This window comes from Bos mutus, chromosome 5, assembly GCF_027580195.1.
Source record: "Bos mutus isolate GX-2022 chromosome 5, NWIPB_WYAK_1.1, whole genome shotgun sequence".
Lineage (NCBI taxonomy): Eukaryota > Metazoa > Chordata > Mammalia > Artiodactyla > Bovidae > Bos > Bos mutus.
Genome location: NC_091621.1, coordinates 60,127,772 through 60,153,529, shown reverse-complemented (window position 1 = coordinate 60,153,529; position 25,758 = coordinate 60,127,772). Strand labels below are relative to the sequence as shown.

At 39.2% G+C, this 25,758-nt stretch overlaps 1 protein-coding gene across 2 annotated transcripts in view; it reads left to right on the top strand.

The window, feature by feature from the left end:
- TMTC2 (transmembrane O-mannosyltransferase targeting cadherins 2) overlaps positions 1 to 25,758 on the top strand; it is a 416,762-nt gene that overhangs the window by 60,691 nt on the left and 330,313 nt on the right. Inside the window, exon 1 of one of the 2 annotated variants that reach the window (XM_070370956.1) lies at positions 10,065 to 10,210. The exons of the other annotated variant lie outside the window; for it this stretch is intronic. The gene's annotated coding sequence lies outside the window, so the exon portion shown is untranslated. Of the gene's footprint in view, positions 1 to 10,064; positions 10,211 to 25,758 lie in introns of those variants that run through there. 2 annotated transcript variants of the gene reach the window in all.

Here is a 25,758-nt window from a genome sequence, read left to right as displayed (position 1 = left end):
AGCATCAATTCTTCGGTGCTCAGCTTTCTTCACAGTCCAACTCTCACATCCATACATGACCACTGGAAAAACCATAGCCTTGACTAGATGGACCTTTGTTGGCAAAGTAATGTCTCTGCTTTTGAATATGCTGTCTAGGTTGGTCATAACTTTCCTTCCAAGGAGTAAGCGTCTTTTAATTTCATGGCTGCAGTCACCATCTGCAGTGATTTTGGAGCCCTCAAAAATAAAGTCTGACACTGTTTCCACTGTTTCCCCATCTATTTCCCATGAAGTGATGGGACTGGATGCCATGATCTTCGTTTTCTGAATGTTGAGCTTTAAGCCAACTTTTTCACTCTCCTCTTTCACTTTCATCAAGAGGCTTTTTAGTTAGGGTTAGCTGCTCAGTACCTCTCTTTTTCATTTGCTTTTTTTTTTTCTTTAAGATATGGAGCAGTGGTTGGTTGTGGTGGCAATATACTGTTTGTGCTTCTTCAGCATCAGTATCAGTTTCCCTTTTCTTCTCCTTATAGTATCTGGAATTTCATTTGGGAAGCCTCTCCTCCTATAGTCAGTGTAGCTCAGGAGGGGCTGCCTTCATCCCTCTCCTTGCTGTAATAAGCAAGGGAGCATCTCCTGCCCACAGGGAGTAAGTAACCAATATTGATCAAGTGAGACTCAATTCTTGAATTTTTTGTTGAAATTATTGGAAAGGAAACTTGTTAACTGTTCCCCCTTGGAATTTCGTAGCATGTAGTAATAAGCAAAATAGTCTTGCTGCTGGACTTCCCTCGTGGCTCAGTAGTAAAGAATCCTCCTGCAGTGCAGGAGACAGCCTGCTTTGCAGGAGACACAGGTTTGATCCCTGGGTCAGGAAGATCCCCTGGAGAAGGAAATGGCAACCCACTCCAGTATTCTTGCCTAGAAAATCCCATGGAGAGAGGAATCTGGCAGGCTACAGTCCATAGGTTTGCAAAAGGACATGACTTCACCACTAAGCCAATTAGCAGCAGTAGGCAAAACTGTCTGATGTGTGTGGGAGCTCACATCACTCCTGAGGGGAAGGCAGAGTTTGAGCTGGAAATTCAGAATTCTGACAGTCCAGTCTGAATATCTTACCAGTTTTGTGATCCAGTGAATTTTCTCTCTCTTTTTTTTTTTGGTAGACAAATATGAGCTGGGCTTCTATCACTTGTGACTGAAGAGACCTAAACTATACACTCTTAGTAATTTAATGTTGGGTCCACCTCATCCTCAAAATTAACTTGCTATATGTACTGTCCCAACTGAAGAAAAACACATAACATAAGAGTTGGAAGTTGGGTTTTGTTTGGAACCTTACTGAGGACTATAGCCTGGGAGACAGCCTCTCAGAGAGCTCTGCAGAACTGTTCCAAAGAGGTAAGGGAGGAGCCAGGATATATAGGGACTTCCCAGGTGGCACTTGTGGTAAAGAACACACGTCTCAGTGCAGGACACATAAGAGATGCAGGTTCAGTCCCTGGGTTGGAAAGATCCTCTGGAGCAGGAAATGGTAGCCCACTCTAGAATTCTTGCCTGGAGAATTCCCATGGACAGAGGAGCCTGGAGTGGTACAGTTCATAGGCTCACAAAGAGTTGGATACGACTGAAGCAACTGAGCACCCAGGATATACAGGAAAACAAAAAACAACAAAATAAAATAACAACAAAAAATATGTAGTTGAGTATCAAAAGATTACTGCTAATCACAAAAACAAACATCTCAAGTTAATGCTTTTCGTGTTTTTCTATGAATGCAGGAGTCTGGGCTCATTGAAATTATTCCTTAGATATGCATCTTAACTGTCTAGGGCCAGTATCCTGTTTTGATCCACCCTGAGTTCCTCTCAGGGTGTACTGTTGGGGACAGTTATAGTGGCTGATGGCCTGATGGCAGCCACATTCTTTGTTTACTGGAATGACAGGCAACGTTTTTGTCTGCAGTACTCATTGTTTTTTCCTTTTTTTGATCAGTAATTTCATTTTACTTAAAAAAATTAAAAGATTTTAATTACAATATGAAAAGTAAATACCTTCTAAAGATAAAATGGCATAATAGAAAAAACCAAAACTGTTATATCCAGGCTCATACGTGACATAAATGGCCTTTGTCTAGTTTGAGCAACAGGGTTACAGTAGCAGATTACCTCTAAAATATCTCTGTGGTGGTTTAGTCCTTAGGCTGTGTCCGACTCTTTGTGACCCCATGGTCTGTAGCCTACCAGATTCCTCTGTCCATGGTTTTATCATTTCCCTGTATTTCCTCTGAGCCTTTCTGTCTTACTTTTTTTTTTTTAACTTCTTAGCTTGGATGCCTCCAGTACTCTTGCCTAGAAAATCCCATGGATGGAGGAACCTGGTAGGCTGCAGTCCGTGCAGTTGCTAAGAGTTGGATATGACTGAGCAACTTCACTTTCACTTTTCACTTTCATGCATTGGAGAAGGAAATGGCAAACCACTCCAGTGTTCTTTCCTGGAGAATCCCAGGGACGGGGGAGCCTGGTGGGCTGCTGTGTACAGGGTCACACAGAATTGGACACGACTGAAGTGACTTAGCAACAGCCGCAGCAGTAGCTTGGATGCTTGGCTAATTTTCTCTGTTTACCAATAAAAGTATGTAAGATTCTAAACAAAATTGAACAACCCAGGCCCTATGTCCCTCCCATCTATAATGATTGACAATTTCAGGGCTTTGAGGTATAAGAAACACTCCCAAGGATAGAGAAGTCATTGATGAACAGAATAGTCAGTTTTTTAGTGTATGTCAAAAAATTAAGGGGAGCACATGCGTTTTCTCTATAAAAGAAGTTGAATGTGCTTGGGAGCATTCATCCTGCCAGAAAAGCTGCATGAGGATTTCTCCTTGCTGATGTGGCCTCGCTGCTTTGGCAGGTATTACTGCTTCCAGATTCGGTCACAGCATGGGACAAAGGAATATACAGACCTCCTTCCTGCCTTTGAATAATTAGCGTCAGCGTAGTATCCTGAACAGTGATGGGATATAAACAAAGCAGGCGGATAGAGAACCTGGAGAGATTTGGCTTTGGGGAATTATTTAGCAGTAATCACCAGCTCTGTTGACTGTGGAGGCATTTGTGGATTTTGACAGCATTTTCCTTTGGCCTAACAACATTTGCTTTTTATTGAAGGGAGTCACCCACGTAGTGGAAGTGATGGCCGTGCTACTTGTACACACAGATGGGCAACCACCAATCCAAATATCACACTGTTCCAGGATGATGCACGCAAATGGCGCTATATGAGCCCCTTGCTGCAAGGGCCTTTTCCTTCCTGTGAGGAAAATTGAATCATTGTGTTAGCAGTGATGATAAAAATATTGCTATTTTAGAAGTTTTATTTTCCTTAATATCTCTTGTGTTTTATAATCCAGGTTCTTTTCCTAAAACAAACCCGGATTTCCAAGAATAAAAAGAAAATGCGTGACAAACCCCAAATGTTCTCAGTTTTGGCCTGGCTTACAGTATGTAGATGACTTTATTTAATATAGATATGTTCCTGCAAAGTTGAAAATTAGTCAGTCCCATTTTCCACATGGTTGAAGAGCTTGAAGTTTCAATAATTTTACTGGGACTCTGTTAGGAAACCCATGGGAGCCTCCTCTAGAAATCGTTGGAACATGTTTAGCAGTAGCCGTCTCTGGGAATCCTCCAGGGATTGGTTTTAGGATCCCAGATGCTCAGGTCTCTTATATATTTGGTGTAATGTTTGCATATAACCTACATGATCTTTCCTTATACTATACTTTAAATCATCTCTAGATTACTTATAATAACTAATATGATATAAACTCTGCATCAGTAGTTGCCAGTGTGGGACAAAATCAAGTTTTGCTTTTTGAAACTTTCTGGATTTTTTTTTTTGTTTGTTTTTAATATTTTCAACCTGCAGTTGGTCAAATCCACAGATGTGGAACCGGCAGATATGGAGGGCTGATTTTATTTCTCTGTTATTTGTGTGATGTGCTTTGTTCATTTGGTTCCAAGTTGAAATAAAGGTTGCTTCATTTATGTAATTGCCTTCTCTTGACAGTTTGCTCATGAATACAAATCTCTTTAAAAATATTAATATTTGATTAGATGTGCTTGAATGTTTACAGAGTTTTTCATATAAATTGCCTTGCCTCCCTTATAGCAGTGTTGAGGGGCCAGTAGTTTATTAATGTTTCTGTCAGTCAGTTCATTGAAGACCAATCTGAGGTTCCACATAGGTTAAGATGTGTACTCAGTGCTAGGAATCCAACTGGTGAAGTGCTTATTATCATAGTTCCTATAGGGATATAGTTGCTCTCTAAACCCAGAAAATAGTTATTAATGATTTATCAAAGGGCTCCTTATTCATGAGTCCCTCCCTACTTAATCCTACTAGCATCTCTGCTCTTTGGCATCAGGTCAATAAGTCTTTTACTATCTTCTGTGAACATCTCAAGATCACATGCCAGGGCAATGCAAAATGCACACATTTTTGGACATTTGGCAAAGTATGTGTGGGGTTTCATGAAGTCAGTGAAAGTGGCTCAGTAATATTTGTAATGTAAGATGTAATCGCATAGATAGAGTATGATGAGATTGGATCAGGCAGTTATATCTGTGGATAATTACAAGAGAGGCCCTTGAAAAGAGTATGATTGATTCGAATTTTTGACTATTTTGGCAGAAATAGTGTCTTTAAGATTTTACTGTAATGTGAAGTAAGATTTGTATGGTATGCTTGTCACTTAAAACAGAAAGTTTATTAAGTAACAGGGATATACTGTATAGCACAGGGAATTATAGCCATTGTCCTGTAATAACCCACAGTCTGCAAAAGTACTGAATCAATATGCTGTACACCTGAAATTAGTGCAATATTATAAATCAAAGATATTTCAATAAAAATGCAAATTTATATGATTTTTGTACATATGAAAGAATATAGTAAAATATAAATTCTTAGCTACATTACCCAAATCCCATATTTCTGCTTTCACCAGGAAAAAAAATCCATCTAGAATTTTGTGTTTATTACTCTGGTATCTTTTTAAAAGTAGTTTTATCATACATGTATATATCTCTATTTACATTTTTTAATTTTGAGCTTTGTGAAATTTTTAATTTGAGCTTTATGAAAATGATATTGAGGTCTATAAAGCCTTTGATCATTTGCTTTTTAAAAACAATATATTTAAAAATTCATCCTTGTTGTGATATGTAACTCTCTTATTGATTTATACTACTGTATAATATTCTGCAATATTCCTGATAATACCAAGAGTTGATATGGATCTGTGGGAATTCTTAGATATTACAAATGTGAGTATAAATGGTATAAAATTTTGAAAACCAGTTTAGCATTGACTTATTAAGTTATTTTATAGTTTCTTTCCTAGATATAGATTCCAGATCTAGAAGGATAAACTTGAATTATAATTGATATGGAATTATCCATGACAGTGTTCATTTCATAAGTATAGTATACAAGGTTAGGTGTGTGACTTATAACTAATATCATTAATGTGAAAATACAGCTGTGGAATAATTACTTTCTATTCAAACACCAATTGAAAGTCAAAGCATATTATCCCTTATAGTAAAAATAGGTTTTGACAATAATAAAAACACTAAAAGAAAGTGAAAGTTGCTCATTGGTATCCGATTCTTTGTGACCCCGTGGGCTGTATAGTCCATCGAATTCTCCAGGCTGGAATACTGGAGTGGTAGCCTTTACCTTCTCCAGGGGTCTTCCAAACCCAGGAATTGAACCCAGGTCTCCTGCATTGCGGGCAGATTGTTTACCAACTAAAGCCATAAGGGAAGCCCAAGAATACTGGAGTGGGTAATCTGTCCCTTCTCTAGCGGATCTTCCCAACCCAGGAATTGAACCGTGGTGTCTTGCATTGCAGGAGGATTCTTTACCAAAAGAGCTATCAGAGAAGCCCAAGAAAAACACTGAAGATTAAGATAATTTTGGTTAATTTTGCATTATTTGATGTAAATATATATATAATAGAGCTTCCCATCTCATAAATATTTACATGAACTTGATTTGAGAAATTCAAACCCTTGTCTGTCACTGTAGAAGGCAGCATAGCCATAAAGAACAAATCCTGGATTGGGTGTCAAGGATTGGAATCTACACAAGTGCTCCAACCTCTCAAGTCTCAGTTGATCTTAACCTCTTAACATTAGTTTCATCATTGGTAAAATAGAGGTGCTGGTGTCAGACTTATTTCCATGGCTGTGTGTCAATTAAATGAAACAATATGGGAAAATGCCTTTAGTGGTAAAGTACTGTATATGCTGTTTACTATTATTGTTACCATCACTGCTGTTTGAAGAACCCTGCTTTGGGAAGCAAATCCAGATCATATCTTTTTGAACATTTATATCAGCAGAATGTGTCTCAGTGGCCTGATGTATATTGAAACAGACTTTTTTAAAGGATGTTTTGAACCCTGCTTCATACCAAATCTTCTCTATATTTTGTTACATAAAATGAACAAGAAGCTGTCTGAAGAATTTAACATTTTCTCCTTATATGGCTTCTTTAAAACTTATCTTAAAAGAGAGATAAGATTCTGTTGTAAAGTTTGAATACTTTTCTTTGCTGTTTGTGGAAAAAACTCCTAGAATGAAGCAAAAACTCTCCTGTATGATGAGAATACACTATAATATTGAAGCCTTGACCCTAAGTGTCAGTGGCTATCTGACATGATTAGTATATAAGCACTGAGGTCTAGCTAAGTACTGGTAAAATTCTAGTACCTGAGTGACTATATTATAAATTTTGTTAGTAATAATTTTAAAACTTGATATGTGAAAAGCTGCTACTGCTACTGCTAAGTCACTTCAGTCGTGTCCAACTCTGTGCGACCCCATAGACGGCAGCCCACCAGGCTCCCCCGTCCCTGGGATAAAGCTGGAACTATAAAAAGTTAAACAAATTGACAAATTTTCCAAGCTAAATAAAAGTTATGCCTTCTTATAGATGACAACTAGTTTGTACCCCCAAACTAGTTTGTAAACTCTAAATGACTTGTAAATATCAACTCCAGTTAATGCCTGGATGAAGAAATACCTGTGGGTTGGAAACCTGGGAGTTGATGGATAAAACTCTTTGGTTAAATGTAAGGGTGCTTAAACCTTTGGTGCTCCTCTAAGCTAAATGCAAACAGTATTATTTTAATAGATTCTGGGGTACCTCAGTAACCTAATTTTTAGAGGATTGTATCTAAAATAACTATCTGGTGAATGGTGAATGGATTATCTCTTGTGTTTTGTCCTTTACTCACTCTGGTTTCTTCATTATTCAAACTATTCTGTCACTTTTGTCCAAAGTCAAGTTTCAGAATGAGAAAAACAAATTATTTTTTGTTTTTTGTAAAAAACAAGTAAATTTGGGACATAGCTAATTTAGACCTTTAAAGAATCCCTAAGTTTTCTAGTTATTTTGTTTCTTTATAAATTTCATTTCTTTACTTTCGGCTGCACCAGGGCTTCGCTGTGGAGGGCGGGACTGCTCTCTAGTTGCGATGCCCAGGCTTCTCCCTGCAGTGGCGTTTCTTGTTGCAGAACGTGGGCTCTAGGCACACAGGTTTCAGCAGTTGTGTCTCTTGGGCTTAGTTGCTCCATGGCATGCAGAGTCTTCCCAGACCACGGATTGAACCTCTGTCCCCTGCGTTGGCAGGTGGATTCTTAACCGCTAGACCACCAGGAAGTCCTTTTTAATTATTTTAAAATGTGTCATCAGCGTATTTGAGGAGCTCTCATTTAGCTGAATCTCTTCACAGATATCTATAGTATCTTCTAGCACGATTTCTGACATCAATTGGCATTACTTTTCCATTTACAAACAGTATAAAAAACCACACAAAGGCATATTCTCAGATTTTCATTCAATGATTGTATTTTCTTAGCTTTAGAAGGATGTTAAATCTTCTACTAAAATTATTCCTTACTGCCCCAGGTTTGTTCAGAGGACTTTCAATGGCAAATTGGCAGTTAGAAATTCAGGATTCACCTATAGAAAAAAGCTTCTTAGCTTGTGGATACAGCACAGAGAACACTGAGAAGCATGGGATCTTGGTCTTGGGAAGATGAGTTCAGATTTTATCCTTGCCACTTAAACTGCAGTGGGATCTTGATCAAGTTTGGTAACTTCTCTCAGTCTCCATCTTCTCACTTCTGACAAAATGGAGTGGATTTTTCAGTGTACTAAGTGTTAAAGGAAATGCTGATAGAAAGTGCTTGCATGTCTGCCTGGCACATCATGCTGCTTGGTAATGGTTCATGAGCTGTGCACCTGATCTGGTAGGAGCAATGCTGAGCTGTGAGGGTTGGGACAAGTAGGTGTGGGCTGACGGCCCAACAGGGAGACAAGTGCTGTGGCCACCTTGTCCTCGAAGACTGAAATAAGCCTTAGCTTGCATCCCTGTCCCACATAGGTTGGAATTCCCTGTGACGTTACCATTGGAGGGGTTCATAGAAGGCTAACATTTTTATAATTGTTGCCATCTCTAAGTTTCTGCTTTTATTGAGATCTGGATCTCATTACACATTGTGCCTCCTGCTTGCTGGTCTCTTTTCCACCCCCCTAGGACCCCCTGCAAGCTGAAGTGGTCTTTATACTTCCCGGAGTCCTGATGTCATTGCTGTGAACCCAGACTTAAATGCAGGTTTGATGTAAGTGAGGGAGTTTCCAGTATAATACAGCAACAACTTAAAATGGACCCTTAGAGATTTCAGTCTTTCAAAGCTCCTCAGTGATTACTGTTTGGGGAAATGTTCATTCATTGCTTCTTTTGCCTCTCTACTCAGGGGCTGGCTGTCTACCCGACTGCTGACCATTTTCTCTTTCTTGTTTACCTTAATCATCCTTGTTCTCCCAAATGCTTGTGCAGGGCTGCTGTAGAGCTGTTGAAGTGTTTTTGCCAATGCATCCTGGTCTTCACCGCATGTGTAATACCAGCCTTACCCTAATTCCTTACCTTTCTGAAAGGAATGCTGTGGCCATATAACCTTTTTATTTCCTTTGTAAGACTTGAGAGATTGAATATAAGGGATGAAGAAGAAAGTGTTAAGTCCAGAATTTCTAGATGAGAGGAATAGTATTGCCTGCAATTCAAATAGATAAGTGCTAAAGGAAACTGACATGGTGATATAGAGGAGAGTAATCTGAATATTCAGGGATTCTGTCATATTTGATATTTTCATCAGTCTAGATTTAGAATACATAATTATCTATTTTTATTGGAATAAAAAATGCTTTACAATGTTGTGTTAGTTTCTGCTGTATAAGGAGTTGAATCAGTTATATGTATCCGTATATCCCCTCCCTCTTTTACCTCCCGCCCCGCCCATGATGGGGGTGGGCGGGACATCAACCATACTATCACCTCTCTATCTAGCTCATCAGGAGCATGGGGCTGAGATCCCTGTGTCCTTAATAAGAAGTTAGGTGAAAAAACTGCAGCTGTGGAATGGCAGATAGCAACAGAACCTATTTGCTGTTAATTGTGGTTCCTGTAAGTATGAAAGGAAGTGCAGGAACTAAGTCAGAGCAGCATAATGAGTGATCAGTCACCGAGCAGATGTTTGTCTGCTCTTCCTTACTCAAATAAGGATCGGCACAGGAGGAGGCACTGAGTCTACAGCATTTTTTTTTTTTTTTTTTTCTTTTGAGGCTTTTATTTGTTGAAAAACAGGAAGCTGTGAGAGACATAGAAACTTCGTGTGTTGGGATCCTTCCCAGCCAGGGGAGTGTGTCGTCACAGATAAGAATACACATTTGTCAGGATGTTCCAGGAAGCCTACAATGTAAAGTGTGCGGCCTGAAAGCAGAAGGAGGGGGCCAGCGAACACACGAAGCCTCCTCAGCTCTGTGATGTTGGAAATTGGTGGAAGGCTGGAGCACTGATTTCCCAGACACAGAGAAACTTCTCAGCCTTCGTGATCCAAAGCAGCAAGAGGCTTTTAACTCTGAAGCTGTCCGAGAGTCCTAGACCAGCAGAGCCTGGGTTGAGACCTGAAGCTCTTTTAGCTTCGCTTACAGTGAGTTTGAACTCCCGGAGATGGTGATGGACAGGGAGGCCTGGCGTGCTGTGATTCATGGGGTCGCAAAGAGTCGGACACGACTGAGCGACTGAATTGGACTGAACTGAACAGTGCCAGTCTCCATCTGAAGGAAGCCTCCCCACAAAGAATCCTGTCTAGTAAGAGCTAAGTGATGTTGACATCCAGAGTTCTCAAACAGTTTCAACTGTTTTCATTCAAAGATTTTGTTTGACAATCTCTTTTTTGAGTTCTTTCTTTTGTTTCAATCTTTTTTTTTTATTTGTGACAAATACTTTTTAAGCCCTGCAGATATGACTGGGATGAGAAAACGGTGACTGTGATGATAGGGTGCTTGCTTTAGGAAGCTAATAATCTACCTACAGGAAAGAGAAAAGTTATGAACACCATACATACTATCTGACACAGACTAAATTTTAATACATACTTAATGAATGATTAAATACTGTGATACGAAAATGTTCCCTGAGTATATGGGCAAAGTGTTGTCTTTGTCAACACATTGTCCTTGAGTCAACAAATTGTCCTTTACTGATGTTTCCCTGGGGTTTTTTGAGAGAGAAGAGATAAATAACGTGTGTTCACTTTGTTTTCCTTAACAAACAGCCCCTATTTAAAAAATACATCTATTTTTCTACCGTCACTTGTTGATATACAAGCGGTACTAATAATTTTCATGCAACTAAATGAATATTGCGCCGGAGACTAAAACCAATGTGAGGACAAGGTGATGATATGCTGGTACATAGCTGGAGCCTGTGCTGGTGGTGTAGTTGTACTTGTTTTCATGAGCGAGACTGGCCTGTGGTTTTTTCTTTCTTTTTTTTTTTAAACTGTCTTTATCAGGATTATGCTAGCATCAAAAAATCATTTGGAAAGTTTTTATGTTCTCTGAAACGTTTTATATAATGTGAGTATGTGTCCCTTGGGTCCGTATGCATTTATCTATGTAACCATCTTGGCCTGGTGCTCTTTGGAAGGTATTTCACTGATTTTACTGCTTTTATGGCTATTGATTGGTTCAGTTTTAGTTTTCTACTATAATTATTCATCTTTTCTTTTTTTCAGGAGAGTAATTTATGTCTTTGTTTAAAATTTTTTAGGATAAAGTGGCGAATAGTGTTTTCTTATAACTTGAAATCTCCTTGTTGTATTTTTATCTGGTGGCGCAGAGGTTAAAGCGTCTGCCTGCAATGTGGGACACCTGGGTTCGATCCCTGGGTTGGGAAGATCCCCTGGAGAAGGAAATGGCAACCCACTCCAGTATTCTTGCCTGGAGAATCCCATGGATGGAGGAGGTTGGTGGGCTACAGTCCACGGGGTCACAAAGAGTCGGACATGACTGAGTGACTTCACTTTCTTATTATTGAGTTATTTTATTATTTTGTATATCTTTGAGAGACATGACCACTGAGTCTAAAACATTTTTTTTTAATCTTCAAAGAGTTGTCCTAAGACCACAATTGTAAGAACCACTAAGGTGTTAATTTGAAGTGAAAGTCCTGAACACTAGCCCTTGCTTTTGAGTCTATATATTTTAAATAATTTCTCCAAATGATCTGTAGGTGTAGTAAGTTTTGAGAACTATTGATCTAGAGGTTTTGTTTTTCATGTACTTTTATTTCATAATACTTACGGATATATTAATCAGTTCTACAATTTTTTTTTTTTTAGTATTTTAATGAATGTCTGACTTGATTAGTTTTTTTCTTGGTATATTTCTAACTTCTGTCATTGAATGCTTATTACCTTTTTCTACTTTAAAGTGTTTAGCAATGAAAGCTTTTTCTTGTAAAATTGCTTTTCATTACTACCTGGCAACAAAGCATAGGTGTTAATTTCATTATTCTTTTTGAAAGTTTTCTATTTTTATTAAGGTAATATATAATTTGCAAATTTTTAATTTCTACATCTTAACATGATTTATAGTTTCAGTTAATTGTGATAATGGAAAGGCTTCCTTTTTCAAATGTGCTGATTTCTTTTTTTTCTATTATAATATGGGATTAGTTTTAAAAGTACTCCATAACAATCGAAGGTGAACCTTTTATACAGTTTAGAACTTAATATATGTTTGTTCAAGCAACCTTATCAGTTGTAATATTCAGATTCTCTGTATATCCAGTTCTTTTGCCTGTGTAAATGGAAAGAGAATGAGGGTCCTTAATTTTTGCCACTCTGTTTTATTTCTACATTTATTTTCTTTTATGATATAATTTTGATACTTTATTTTTTACTCTATGAAAGCCCTCTGATTTGTAGGGTTTTCATTCACAGTTTAGGGGTACTGCCAACTGTACAGGTTTTAGTCTTGCTCAGGTGTCCTATATAGACATTCTTGTCAGAGTCATGACATTTATTCAATAGAAGAATTTATATATATGTATATATCTCCCTTCCTCCTTCCTGTCTTCTCCTGTCTGTGTTCACACACCTCTATTTATCTATCTGTGTGTATATGTATATTCACTTGTATTTTGTCTTTTCCTTCTAAGAAACTGTCTTTAAATGTAGTCACGTAGTGCTTCCCTGGTAGCTCAGATGATAAAGAACCTGCGGGCAATGTGGGAGAGCTGGGTTCAGTTCCTAAGTTGGAAAGATCTCCTGGAGAAGGAGATGGCAACCCACTTCAGTATTCTTGCCTGGACAATCCCTTGGACAAAGGAGCCTGGCGGGCTACAGTCCATGAGGGTTGTATCCTGGACTGAGTATTTGTATCTTTTTCTCTTTGATGCTCTTGATGAATTTTTTTTTTTTTAACTTATTTGAGAGGAATGAGTCATTTTTGATGCTCTTGATGAATTGTTTTTTAACTTATTTGAGATGAATGAGTCATTTTTAGTTCTAGTAGTATCTACCTTAAGTTTTAAAGCATGAACATAAAGTTTTATGTTATTAGTGTAAGAAAAGATACATTGATATCTTCTTTTAAAATTGACAATATTTACTCAAATTTATTTTCATCACACTTATCCTCTATTTCTTTTTGGCATATTATTATCCTTTTATATTATAATGTATTTATATTTTCTTTAAATTTTTTGTACCTTTGTATTCTGTTTTATGACAGCATTTACAATATCTGATTTTTCATCTTTCTCTTAGATCTGTATGTGTATGAATACCATCATTATATACAGATATATAAGGGCCTTTGCATATCTGTCACTATTTTTCTTTCAATCAAAAACGATCAACTTCTGTATGTTAATCTTGAGTTACAGTGTTGCTTCCTTGGTTTCTGGAAAAGCTTGAAGTCAGTCTGATTCTTTGTAGTATAAACATTTTTCTGTCTTGATGCTTTTAGGATCCTTTTTTAGTTCTTACATCTCAAAAATGAACTAGGATATAGCTAGACTTTGATCAGTTTTCACTAGTTTTTCTGGTGTCGATCACTAGTTTGTCCTGAGTCCTTTAGCTCTGTATCAGCCTCTGAAAGTTTCTTTCACAAACGTTTGATGTTTTCTTCCTTTTCCTTGGTCTTTCTTTCTGAGGTTACCTGTACGTTGATTTCTGTTCTTTCTGTGCCCTACCTGGCTTCCCCTTTTTATTCGTCTGATATTTCTTTGTCTTTTCCTTGGGATGGAAGAAGTTTGTTTTCCACTGATCGATTCTGCAGTTTATTTTGTTCTGTGAGTATTTAAATTCTGCTATTGAATTTTCAGTTTTGGTAAACTTCCTAAAGAAACCCTACCATCTTAAAATCCTGCTGCTTTATCAACCAGTTCTATACACAATCTTGTTCTGGTTTCTCAGATCTGGTTCATAGAGACCATGTTTTCTCAGATTGTATTGAAAAGATTGAGTTTTAAGAATTTGTTACCTGAAGTAATTCCATTTCAGAAATAAATTTTTCTTTGTATTTTGTTTTATTTATTTATTTTTCTGATGCCAAATCCATCCTATATTATTATTGGAGTATAATTGCTTTTGGAGTATTATTGGAGTATAATACAATACTGTATTGCTTTCTGCTATATAACAAAGTGAATCTGATACACACACACACACACACACACACACACACACCTACCTCCTCCCTTCCTCCCCTCCTCCCCTCCCAGGTCATCACAGAGAACCAAGCTGAGCTTCATAGAGCAGCTTCCCACTAGCAATCTGTTTTACCCCTGCTGCTGCTGCTAAGTCGCTTCAGTCGTGTCCAACTCTGTGCGACCCCAGAGACGGCAGCCCATCAGGCCCCCCTGTCCCTGGGATTCTCTAGGCAAGAACACAGGAGTGGGTTGCCGTTTCCTTTTCCGATGCATGAAAGTGAAAAGTGAACATGAAGCTGCTCAGTCGTGCTGTGCAGACTCTTAACGACCCCATGGACTCCCCTAGTAGTGTATTATATTTTGTTTTAAAGTTACTTTGTGTAAATTGTTTTCCTGCTACACTGTCTTTGCAAATGGAGAAGTCTGTTCAGAATCATAGTTTGCCTTGCTGTCCTGCAGAATTTCCATGAGGCCCCTTCTCTGAGAACTTGTGCTCTAGAGCAAGGGGATAAAACTCAGCATCACAGGATGAAGGTTCTAGAAGTCAAAGGAGAGACAGAGAGGAAGGTGGAGCTCTACAGAGGCTAGCAGAGGAATGTTTTGTCTGCTTCTTTCACTCTGCTGTTTGCCGTGGCTGTAGTGTGAGAATTCACACTTTCCATCTGCCTTTTTGCTTTGCCCTCAGTGCCCAGTTTGCACTGTGGCTGTGTCTTACCTCCTTTTTGGTACTTCAGCTCTTTACAGAAGGAAAGGCCCTAGAACAGTTGTTTGGCTGTGTGAACCGTGGGCCTCCCAGCACAGCTGCTCTGCATTATGCTGAACAGTGTGTGCCCATCTCCCAGGGCCTGTCTGCACTTCCCGCTCACAGCCCTGCAAAGTGGGATGCATCTGTGGAATTCTCCCAAACAGACTTGGTGTACTTCCTACAGCACTGGGTGGTTTTCTGGTGGTGTGGCCATATTTTAAGCCTTTAATGTCTTTCTAATTAGGTTCCATATATCCAGGAGAAATTCCTCAAAGTTACTGACATCTTAATGGGGGTGCTTCCTTAATTTATAGTGTGGATGCCGGCTTTTCTACAACTGTATATTTATCGGTCATTTCGGTTAAGCTTCTGAGGCATCAAGTTTTTTGTTTTTGCCTAGAATCAGAACCAATTGAAAGAGTACGGGAGTCAGGTTGAGATCTCACTGTGTTTGATTCTAGATAAGATGTTTTAATGTGGCATAATTGTGACAATCAGAAGTGCTAATCCTTTTTTTCCTTAACAAGGCTTTCACACCTTGCCACAAGCAGCAGGGGCATTCGAGACCTTCTGTTCCAGGGACAGAATCTGCCTAGCTTATGGGTGGCTTAGGAAACATACCTAAATATATAACCTCTGCAGGTAGGTGAATCCCAAAGAATGCCAAGGAGGGACTGAGCCACCCATGCCCAGCTCCATCCACAGCTCACCCATCCATCGAGTCTCTCCATTTCTCTAAGGAGGACCAGTTGAGGGTTCATGAAAGTCTGACAGAATTACTCCAATAGCAGAATGAGATGTAGAGGTTAAGTGCAGCTTCTGAACAATCACTGTCACTTCATGACAAATAGATGGGGAGAAAGTAGAAACAGTGACAGATTTTATTTTCTTGGGCTCTAAAATGCCACAGACAGTGGCTGCCTCCATGAAATTAAAAGACGTTTCCTCTTTGGAAGAAAAGCTATGACAAACCTAGACAGCATATTAAAAAGCAGAGACGTCATGTTGCCAACCACAATCCATATATTCAAAGCTATGATTTCTCCAGTAGTCATGTATGAATGTGATTGTTGGACCATGAAGAAGGCTGAGTGCTGAAGAACCCATGTTTTTGAACTGTGGTTCTGGAGAAGACTCTTGAAAGTCCGTTGGACAGCAAAGAGATCAAGCCTGTCAAACCTGAATTTTCATTGGAAGGACTGATGCTAAAGATAAAGCTCCAATACTTTGGCCACCTGATGTGAAGACCTGACATTGGAAAAGACCCTGATGCTGGAAAGGATTGACAACAGGAGGAGAAGGGGACGACAGAGGATGGGATGATTGGATGGTATCACTGACTCGAGTTTGAGCAAACGCCGGGAGATGGTGAAGGGCAGGGAAGCCTGGCATGTTGCAGTCCATGGTGTCGCAAAGAGTTGGACATGACTTAGTGACTGAACACCACCAACAACTGAACAATTGTGATGATGACCTCGTAGTTACATGTGTTTAAGCCATCGTCTTCCCTAGATATTTCTGAAGCATACAACTGAGAAGTGGTGTGAGAATGTTTATTTTTCATGGGCTGAATTTTGTTTTCTTTTAACAGAGTCCTTTCAAAATCTGAACCAATGTGCCTTTATTCTGACTTATTACTGAAAATTATCTGTGTTACCCCAAGTATAAAATTCTACTACTGGAGTTTAATTTGTGTGTGGATCTGAATTTCATTAGAATTTAAGTATCCTTGAGCAATTTATTATTATACCCTTAGTAAAATGCATAACTGCAAGTCAGATTCTGACTTTTACTTGAGTTTGCCTAGGAAATAATAAACTAAACCATCCAGTCTGTGAAATTTAGTATCCTATTTAATACATTATGACTGTAGTAAATGATCAGCAATTAAACTTCTTAAACATGTGTATTTGATGAGTTGATTTGCATCTAGTAGCTCTTGGCCCCGGAGAAGGCAATGGCACCCCACTCCAGTACTCTTGCCTGGAAAATCCCATGGATGGAGGAGCCTGGAAGGCTGCAGTCCATGGGGTCGCTGAGGGTCAGACATGACTGAGCGACTTCATTTTCACTTTTCATTTTCATGCATTGGAGAAGGAAATGGCAACCCACTCTGGTGTTCTTGCCTGGAGAATCCCAGGGATGGGGCATCCTGGTTGGCTGCCGTCTATGGGGTCCAGAGAGTCGGACACGACTGAAGTGACTCAGCAGCAGCAGCAGCAGCTCTTGGCCCATTGTTTACAAGGGTATCTGAAAGAGTTAGGGTTTCAGATTTTCAGATACCTATAATGTGTTTCTCTATTTGTAGGGTGTTGGAAGAACTGAATGCTCTATTGTAGTTCAGCATGATTTTTCTGTCTGAGGCTTTGATAACTGTCTTCCATAGGGTATAACCTACAAAAGAGAATGTGTTAATCCTCAAAGCAAGGTAAATAAACACAACCACTGACCTTTAGAATAGCTGCCCCTGAGCCTTCCCTTGAGGTAATTTTTTCATTTGTACAAGAATAGCCAAGGGGGAGATTGATTTGTCCTATAAACCTCTTGACGAAAGTGAAAGAGGAGAGTGAAAAAGTTAGCTTAGAACTCAGCATTCAGAAACTAAGATCATGGCATCTGGTCCCATCACTTCATGGCAAATAGATAGGGAAACAGTGGCTGACTTTATTTTTCTGGGCTCCAAAATCACAGCAGATGGTGACTGCAGCCATGAAATTAAAAGACACCTGCTCCTTGGAAGAAAATTATGACCAACCTAGACAACACATTAAAAAGCAGAGATGTTACTTTGCCAACAAAGGTCTGTCTAGTCAAAGGTTTGGTTTTTCCAGTGGTCATATATGGATGTGAGAGTTGGACTATCAAGAAAGCTCAGTGCCGAAGAATTGATGCTTTTGAACTGTGATGTTGGTGAAGACTCTTGAGAGTCCCTTGGACTGCAAGGAGATCCAACCAGTCCATCCTAAAGGAAATTAGTCCTGAATATTCATTGGAATGACTGATTCTGAAGCTGAAACTCTACTTTGGCCACCTCATGTGAAGAACTGACTCATTGGAAAAGACCCTGATGCTGGGACAGATTGAAGGCGGGAGGAGAAGGGGATGACAGAGGATGAGATGGTTAGATGGCATCACTGACTCAACGGACATGAATTTGAGTAAACTCCGGGAGTTGGTGATGGACAGGGAAGCCTGGCGTGCTGCAGTCCATCGGGTCATAAAGAATCAGACATGACTGAGTGACTAAACTGAACTGAACTGAAACACTTAATCTAAATGAGCCCATCATTCTTTTAATCACTCTTGCTGAAACCTTTATGGTGATCTAGAATAGCCTTATTAATTTGTTTTCTTCCTTATGTTATCTTTCTGCTCTATCAAAACCTAAATTGTCCTGCTCATTGAAGTATTCCTGGCTGGGTTCCCAGAAGAGTTTGTTGAATGCAAAAAGAGTGGATTTGCCTAGAGCAGAGATCGGAAATCTATGGTCTGCAGTATCTTGCCAGAGGACATTTGTTTGATACAATCGGTATCTTTTTTTTTTTCTCTCTTTTAATTGAAAAAGTTAGCATTTATAAACTGGGTTTTAAATAAACACCTGAGTTTCTGGCTTCTCGTGAAAACTTGAAGGAGCTGGCAAGCCTGGCCTCACAGCACCATGTGGCATCACCAGCAGAGGACTGGGTAACAGCTGTCACACGTTAGACAGGACACTTTTCTTTTTTCTTAAGCCTTCTTGACCACCAAAGGTTTAAGAGTTTAGTACCCTCGCTTTCAACCCAGTCCTTAATTTCATTATACATAAGAACAAATAATGGTGTGGCTTAAATGAAATGCCTTTGCCTTTGACAACAATACAAATTATATTGACATGGGGCAAACAATGGTAAACGACTGAGTAGGACAGAGAGGTTATACATAAGTAATTAATGAATAATAGAAGGTGATAAGCACCATTTTAGTGGAACGCCATCATACCGGGGCTTCCCTGGAGGCTCAGATGGTAAAGAATATGCCTGTAAGGCAGGAGACCTGGGTTTGATCCCTGCGTTGGGACAATCTGCTGGAGAAGGGAATGGGAGAACCCACTCCAATATTCTTGCCTGGAGAGTTCCATGGACAGTGGAGCCTGGCAGGCTAGAGTCCAAAGAGTTGAACACAACCGAGCGACTAACCCTATTACTGTACCATCATACCTGCATTTAATTTGCATATGTATTTGTGTGTATATATATATATATGTATATAAGAATTCATATATCTAAGGTGGTTGCAGAGGAGAGAGGAAACTGAAAATGAAGTAGGTAGTTAAGGAAGAAAGGTAGGTGAGCTTGAAAAGGGGAGCAGTGGTAGATACAGAAAGAGAAAGAGGTGCTATTGCATGGGTTCCCCATACTGCCTTCAGTTTATGTTTGCACCAGAATATCTGATTCTCACCTTTGGTTTCATTCACATCGTATCCCTCTCTCTACTGCTGTCCATTGGATATTTAAATATGTATTGTTCTTATATCATGGCCCATAAATATAAATATGCCTCTGTATTTGATGCTTAACTGATTATATGCTCACCTAACTCCTTGCAACTTCTTTGTATTTAAGTTGCTGTTCTCTAACCAGAGGAAAGAGGTCTAACTTTGAGGCTGCAGGATCTGGAACTATTTCATAGAGGAGATAGCATTTGAGTGGAGACTTGAAAGATGGGGGAAACAGAGCTCCATCTAGACTCGTGTTTCCAATGTGGTAGCCACTGGCCAAATGTTCCAATGAAAATTAATTCAAGAAATAAGGACTTCAGTCCTCATTGCTCTAGCCACATTTCCAGAGCTCAGTAAACTATCTTGATTCGTGGCTTATATTAGATAGTACAGAACATTTCCGTTACTGTAGACTGTTCTGATGGTTCTGCTGCCTACTGACGCTGCACGTAGGAAGGAAGTACTTCACATCATTGCAGGAGGTAGAACATTTTGACCTCTGTTAAGATAAAGAGTGAAGAATTAATTTAGAGTATTTTCTGTCCCCACCCTCCCTACCCTCAAATAAATACAATTCTTTTCCCTCTGGACACAAAAGCTAAGCCAAATAATGCTAATTACCCAAGAAATTGTGGAATTTTACAAATGTTCACATTCTCTACTGGGTCCCTGTTTTATTAATCATTTGTGGAATTATTCGGCTGGTGAAAGTGATGTTAGGATAAATGAGGATATCTTTTTTCTAAGTGGAAAAGAGAATATTACTGATTATTTTGGAAAATTATCCTTGTACTTCTTTATTGACATAGGTGGTGTCAATAAAGAAGTACACCTTTTAGGGAAGGTGTTTCTTTAGCTTTAAATATGGTTTGGTATTTTGATGTATATGCAGTGTATGGTTTATGTTCATATAATTTATATGCCACGTTGTTTTTTGATGCAAAAATTGAGCCCAAGTGAAAATGTTATATGTTGCTTGGCTGCTCCTGAACTCCCCCCACGCTCCTCTCCTCACCGTTATTCCTGAGTTAGTTACATCGCTTGTCTCCAGGGACTACCAGCTTCTATGTCTTTTTGGCAGTTTTAGAGTCTTGTTTCAAATTATATGCAGTCAAAAGCTTGGCAGTGATTTGTTACTGTTCAACCTAACGTTCTTTTGATTGTATTACAGTTTGTGATAAAATATCTGTTGATTTGTGATAAATAATTAATATTGTTTGAACTGTTGGAGTTTCCTAGGTAGTTGTTTATGTGCTAAGGATGAAAGAAAACTTTTCTAGCGTGTAATTTATCCACAGAAAAATGAGAAGGGTTTTTTTTTTTTTTTTAGGCAGGATATTAATGCTTGAGCCCTAAGTGGCCCCTGGGGACATTTTTTTCTTTTTCTGTTTCTTTAGAGCAGATGTTACCTTTTTTTTTTCACAGGCATTTCAGAGATAAGAATTTTAGGAAAGATATTTCTCTTTCAGAATGAAGAGTGATCCCTCTTTGTGGCATTAGTATGTAAATGTATTTTTCAAGTGTGAGAATTGTACGTTTTTGTTAGAATTGTTGTTGCTTTGCCAAGGGTTAGGGAGAATATTTCTTTCAACCAGGATATCTTTACCTTTTCTCTCTATTATTCTATCTGGAAGATGAAGAACAATGAAGAGACATGAAGAGAAGAATTGATTTGGTCATCAATTTATAGATTGAAGCTGCTGTATAAAAAATAAGCCAAAATAGCAGTGATCTCAGAGTGACAGAAATTTATTTTGCTCTCACATAAAAATTCCCCTCGAGGGCTGATAGAACTCCTTCAATCCATCCTCAAGATTGGGCTTTTATCTCATTTCTTAGTGGCTGCCATGCCTTCCAGCACTGTGTCTCCACTCACGGAAGTCCCTGGGAAGAGAAAGTGGGTGGTACCACTTTCCTCCACAGGCAGGACCTGCAAATTGTCCTTATCAATTCTCCTGGGCCACCTTTGCTAGAATTTGATCACATGGTCATATTGCAGGAAAAGAGACCCCTTCTAGGGCCTGAGAATGGATGGGCTCTTGTCTAACACATGGAAATAAATTGTCCGAGGTAACAGATGTGCTGATAAAGCAAGAGACTGTATTGGGAAGGGGCGCCCAGGTGGAGTAGGAGGGTAAGGGATCCCAGGAGAACTGCTTTGCCACATGGCTCTCAGTCTTGGGTTTTATGATGATAGGATTTGTTTTTGGGTTGTCTTTGGCATTTCATTCTGAATCAGCGTCCTTCCTAATGGCACATAAAACACTCAGCCAAGATAGATTCCAGCGAGGAGGATTTCTGGGAGGTTGGTAGGACATTGGGATTGGGGTCTCCTTTTGACCTTTCTCAAATTCTCCCAGTCGGTGGTGTCTTGTTAGTTCCGTGTTCCTTTCCAGGACCTCCTGTTGTAAAATAACTCATGCAAATAGTTACTATGGTGTCTGGCCAGGATGAGTGGTTTCAGCCCATGTTTTCCCTAACAGGGACATAGCTACCAGGGAGGCTGAGAAAGTGTTTGAGTCTTCGTGTCCTTAGCCCCAACCTGGTGTTTCATTGTAAAACAATAATGGTAAATATATCAGCAACAGCATGGTGCTTCTGCCACAAACCCATGTGTTCCAGTCAACTTCCAAATAAACTGTGGAAATTCCCATTGATTAGATTGACCCCAAAATGCCATCAGTAAATAGGATTTTATTTTAGGGTTGATTTTTCTATTATTAATAGTATTTTTATTAAAAATATTAATTTAATCATATGGAAAAATTAGAGCAGGACTGGCTAGTTTTTAGAGCCTGCATGAACTAAATAGATACAAACAGGATTCCCATACTCAGGAGCCATGAGTGAGGGCCCAGGAGAGTAAACTTTGAGAGAGGTGCAAATGAAGAAAAGTTAAAAGAGGATGTGAGCCATGATTGTGGCTGATTTTAGGTCTCATGAACTACATGGCGTTCTGGGTAACTAATAATGGTCACTAAACTTTTTTGCAATCTGAAAAAGAAAAATATTTTTCCTGGAGAATAAAAATGTTCTGCTTGAGGCCAGCCTTAGTCTCTAGCAGCAGTAAAAGCCTGTGATATATAATGATGCTCATATTTCTTCCTTTTTCAATAGCACTGTGGTAGGGAATGTAAATGTACCAAGTCGTATCGAGTGGAAGGAGACAAAACTCAGCCCGTTTTCCTTTTATGCTTGATTTGATTTTTCTCTGACACATTTATAATCTATCAGTTTCTTTAGTCTGTAGTTGAGGGCTTGGCAGAGTTTTGAGAGGATTGTATTATTTCCTTTTAAGAGGAAACATAATTTAGGAAACTGTAAATGGGTTGTCTGTATGTGTGTGCATAAAACCTCATTTCTGGTTTTACCAAGAAAATCAAGCGTATGTACAAATAGAGTATCCCCCTGAATTGAACCAACTTTTACGGAGTTTCCAGTGATACGTATGTAAAGTATTAACTCATATATGTTAAGAATGTCTTGGTTTATTCATGGTAGCCTTTCTAATAATGCCTGCTTTATATTTAGATCTTTCTTTTAAAACCTAAATATGCTAACCATAGCATGACCCATGTGTGTGCACAGTTGCTCAGTCATGTCCAACTCTTTGCAACCCCAGGGAACTGTAGCCCACCAGGCTCCTCTGTCCATGGGATCTTTTCCAAGCAAGAATACTGGAGTGGGTTGTCGTTTCCTCCTTCAGGGGATCTTCCTCACCCAGGGACTGAACCTGTTTCTCCTGCAGCTTCTACATTGACTGGCGGATTCTTTACCACTGCACCACCTGGGAAGCGCTAGCCTGGAGCAAAGAGAGGAAAGGGCCAGTGTAGGCCTTGCTGGTGGTTCCTGGGCATTATCAGAAGGTATGGGTGTGACACGAGTCCCTAGGGAGTGCTAGGACCATGCCCTATTTCCACTCTGGGTGTGTGCTGGGTTTGGAGTCAGCTGCACACTTTGTTCTTGTTCGTTTCCTGCTTCGCTGTTAGTTTGGATACTTAAAACTGCCGGACAAAGGTGCATCATGTTAACTAAGTTATGAAAAGCATACCTTAGACGCTCTGAAAGTAAGAGCCCGCCAACATACTTTGATTTCATGGTTTGCTCCTCTTCTGTGTTACGCAGCTCCGGGGGTGCCCTGTTCACAGATTTTAGCGTGAATGGTGACCCTTAGGGTTGTGTAAGAGGAAGTCTCCGGTCACAGCCTTGAAATCGCTGTGTTCATTGTAGTGTTGGTATATTCTCACTGGAAAGACTTTATCATTTATTGCCTAAGCCAGATTTCGAGAGTGAAAGGGGATATGATTAGTAACTACAGCAGAAAAACACACACAAACTCAGATTTTCCTAGAAAAGTGGGCATTTATGAAGTGGGCATAACGTAATTGTTAGGATCCTAACAATCAGTATACTACTTGGTTGGTTATTAAAATAGGTTGAATAGGTTTTTCTGTTTGAAACATTTCTGTTGATATAATAAGGCGGTGAAACGAATCAAAGTGAAATATCCTAAGAATGGTTTCCTTTTTCCATACTGTGTAATTTCCAAAAGAAATCTCTAAAGGGTGGCTTTATGTTTTTGTTTTGTGGCCAGATTTACCAAGGATGCACAACATTCCCTTCTTTATGTGTCTAAGTCCAAGTTTCTCCAGCTGCTAACCTGTTAAATTTACATTGAATCCTGGTGAGGTTTTTCTCAATAAAATGTTCTGGAGACAATTATTTAAAATATCTTTCTTAAATTCTTTAAATCTGATGTTGACTTGCTCACAAACTGCCAGTCGCAGACTTACAGACTATCTCATTCCAAATGCCTTTTCTTGGCTTTGCATCTCTTTAGGTACTGGCTCCCCAGCTGAATGCTTCTCTCTTGCAGATTCCTCTCTTCACTGTCTCCAAAATTGTTGATGTTTATACTATCTTCATTGTTTTTCAGTGGAAAGAACCCATTTTCTCCCTTTCCAGCTCCTTCCCATTCTCCAGAGTCCCTTATATCAGGGTCCCTTTCCTCTTTGTAATTGTACCATTTGAGAAAGTGAAGTGCGAAAGAGTTATGTCCTAGAATCATGTCTCAGATCCATCTTAAAAAGAGTTGTATAATCTTGTGAATCAGGGTTACTTTCAGTAAATTGGGTATAATATAAAATCACCCCATTCAATTTCAAGGATTAAATTTGGTAATATATGGAAATTACTTTTTCGACTGCAAAATACTATATAAATATTCATATGGTTCTTATTCTCATCCCTTATTTTCTGGTCAAATTTGTTAGTTTCTAGTAATTATTATATGTTGAAGAGTCTTACTGCCCCCATGATATTGTACCTAGTTAAAGCAGAGGTGATATCTTAAAATATCTTACAATGTTTCATTATGGGCCAGCCCTGCCTAGAGAGCTATAATGGGCACATTATTAAATATTGAGCATTCTAGGTCTGTCCAAGTCTTCTCTCCAGCTTCATCCTTCTGAAGAAGTCTGAAATAAGGCTTGCTAAGTATTAAGCTAGAGAGTTCCTTTTATTGTAGTTGTCAGTCAATTAAGAATTCTTGCACAGCCTGGCGCTTCAAGGCTGAGTGGCTCTCTGGACAAGCAGTGTGACTGAGGACATTCCAGACAGAGAGCATAACACAAGCAGGCAAAGAAGCCTAACATCAAAGTGGAAAGTGTAAGGAAATTGGAAATGGTTGTAGTGCTGCGTGATGATGTTGGTAGTGATGGGAACTAAGGTGGGAAAGATTGTTAATGACCAAATGCTGGATGAGCTTGCGGTAAATTTACTGATGGGGAGATGTTCAAGGATTTAGACATGGGATGTCAAATATCAAATAGGATCTATTGAATTGAGCATTTTAATGTAATCACTCACAGAAGATAGCAAATAAGAATATTTCACGTGATAATCCTTTCAGATGTAACTCACATTTATTATAATTGAGAAACTTAACATTCAGGGCATAGCTGTACATTGTAAAACCTGCCAGGATAGGTTTATGATTAATATTTATGTTATTCAGAAAGCACTTGCTCGTGCTCAGTCACTCAGTCATGTCAGACTCTTTGTCACCCCGTGGACTAGAGCCTGCCAGGCTCCTCTGTCCATGGAATTTTCGAGGCAAGAAGACTGGAGCAAGTTGCTAGTTTCTACTCCAGGGGATTCTCCTGACCCAGGGATCGAACCCACATCTCTTGCATATCCTGTACTAGCAAGTATGGGTCGTACTGTGATCCAGAATAGTGAAGATGTGATAATAGATCGGATCTTTTAGCACTGTCACTTAACAGAGCACTGAAGCAAAATAGCCACATTCTTAGAGTCTGTTAAATGCCTTAGTTCTAGCGTTAATGGAGTCTCATCCATTAAATTTCTCCTTTCTTCCTCCAGGAAGGGTGGTTCCTTCAAAGATGGATGTTTCATAAGTTCCTTTCTGTACCACTTGTTTGTAAATATTTCATTACAGGAAAAATTATTTTG